The sequence below is a fragment of the Choristoneura fumiferana genome, chromosome 15 (genome assembly GCF_025370935.1).
Source record: "Choristoneura fumiferana chromosome 15, NRCan_CFum_1, whole genome shotgun sequence".
Taxonomy (NCBI): domain Eukaryota; kingdom Metazoa; phylum Arthropoda; class Insecta; order Lepidoptera; family Tortricidae; genus Choristoneura; species Choristoneura fumiferana.
Window position 1 is genome coordinate 9,016,133 of NC_133486.1, and position 1,661 is coordinate 9,017,793.

The 1,661-nt window shown below is 30.7% G+C and overlaps 1 pseudogene; it reads left to right on the forward strand.

Annotated features, from left to right (window-relative positions):
* The first annotated feature begins 663 nt into the window (after positions 1-663).
* The window catches only part of LOC141435836 (phosphatidylcholine translocator ABCB4-like), a 4,579-nt pseudogene continuing 3,581 nt past the window's right edge, over positions 664-1,661 (forward strand).

A 1,661-nucleotide genomic window follows, 5' to 3' on the forward strand; every position in this document is an offset into this window, starting at 1 on the left:
AATAATAATAATTTAATTATATTTATTATATGAAATCTGCAATGAGGACATCGAAAATACAAACTGAGACATGGATGCACAGAAAAACCAAAAAAAGAGACCAGCGTTGGGAATGGAATTAAGTTTCTCAGCAATCCGTGCTGCGTGCTATAACCCCTACACCACCGCTGGACAGGAACCTAGACACGAATTTTTCCTATGCATATATATCTATTTTTTAGCTTAAGCTTAAGAGCAGCACTGCAATGACTTGCTAAGCTGCATGGGAGTCATCTGTTCTTTTTGACATCTGTACCTATGTATATAGCTGTATGCATAGTTCATTATATAACAGTTATTGATAATAAATGATTCTGATTCTGACGTTTTTGGCTAATGATGATGATTTTACTTGACTAACATCAGTGATTTAATATCACATTTTAGCTCATTCTATATCTGATTGCAATACAAATAGGTAATTTTAAGACGCAAACTTGTTTACCACCAAACTTCTTCGTCGAAGGTCTAGACGCGAAGTCTATTAATTAAAATAATTATTAGTTAGATATAAGAATTAATTACGTATGTTAATTATGGCTTGAAAGACTGTGGGTACGCGTTTGAAGTTTGTTTGTTAACGAGTTATTAGTAACTAATTGGTTATTTTGCGAGGCTTGTGATATGGGTAATGTGGGTGAGTCGATGTGCGCCGGGATAAACTAGTTCAAGATTGAAATAAAGCACTGGCTCTTATCCCTGCTTTGCCTATGTTCTGCAATTTTCTAATAGTAATAACTATACGTAAGACAAGTTCAAAAGTAAATTTTGAAATAAATGTCGGGGACATTGTTATTTTAAAAAAATCAAAACCTCAAAAGGTAACAAACTTTTAATATCCATTCTGAATTTAGCGTTGTCCCGTGACTTTAAATCTTAACAAAAATAGGTGTAGAAAAATGTTGATTATAGAATTAATTGTAAAGTTGTATCAGAAAATATAACTAAGGTCAAACATATCGACAAGATGTCCTAAATATTTGTTTCTTTGGTTTCTAATTAGGCACTGAAAAGACAATTATTTCTTTACTTTTTAAGGGTTATTTTTTATATTAGTCTTTTATCGAAGTAGTTTTTAATTTTTAATTTAATAGTCTATCACTAAAATAACATTACTTACACATTTTGCACTCACGCGTGTACTCATCAGGCACAAACAATTCAAATTTGACATCTTAGTGTGTCAAATTAAATTATAATAAATTGAATGTAATCTAAATTTATATCACAGTATATAAATCAAATACCTAAATGAAATTCAAGCCGACGCAGCTCGGCTTCATAAATACTAATTCGTAGACGCGTCTACGGCGTAGCTGTGAAGTGCTACGCGGCGTAGCGCGATGTTGGTACCCCTGTTCATAAGTTACAAGGTTTAATAATTCCAAAAATTGTAATACAAAAAAACTGTAAATGTATAAAAATGAATAGTTTTTTTAATGATTTACTGTTCATTTTATAAACTTAATCGGGTATACGTATTAAAATACAAAAAGTTTAAAAAGAATAAATAATGCATAATGTACATGTATGTATGTAAATACTTTATTGTACATACAACACAAAAATAATACAAAAAAAAACAACAAACAAGAGAGTACATAGGCGAACTTATCCCTAAA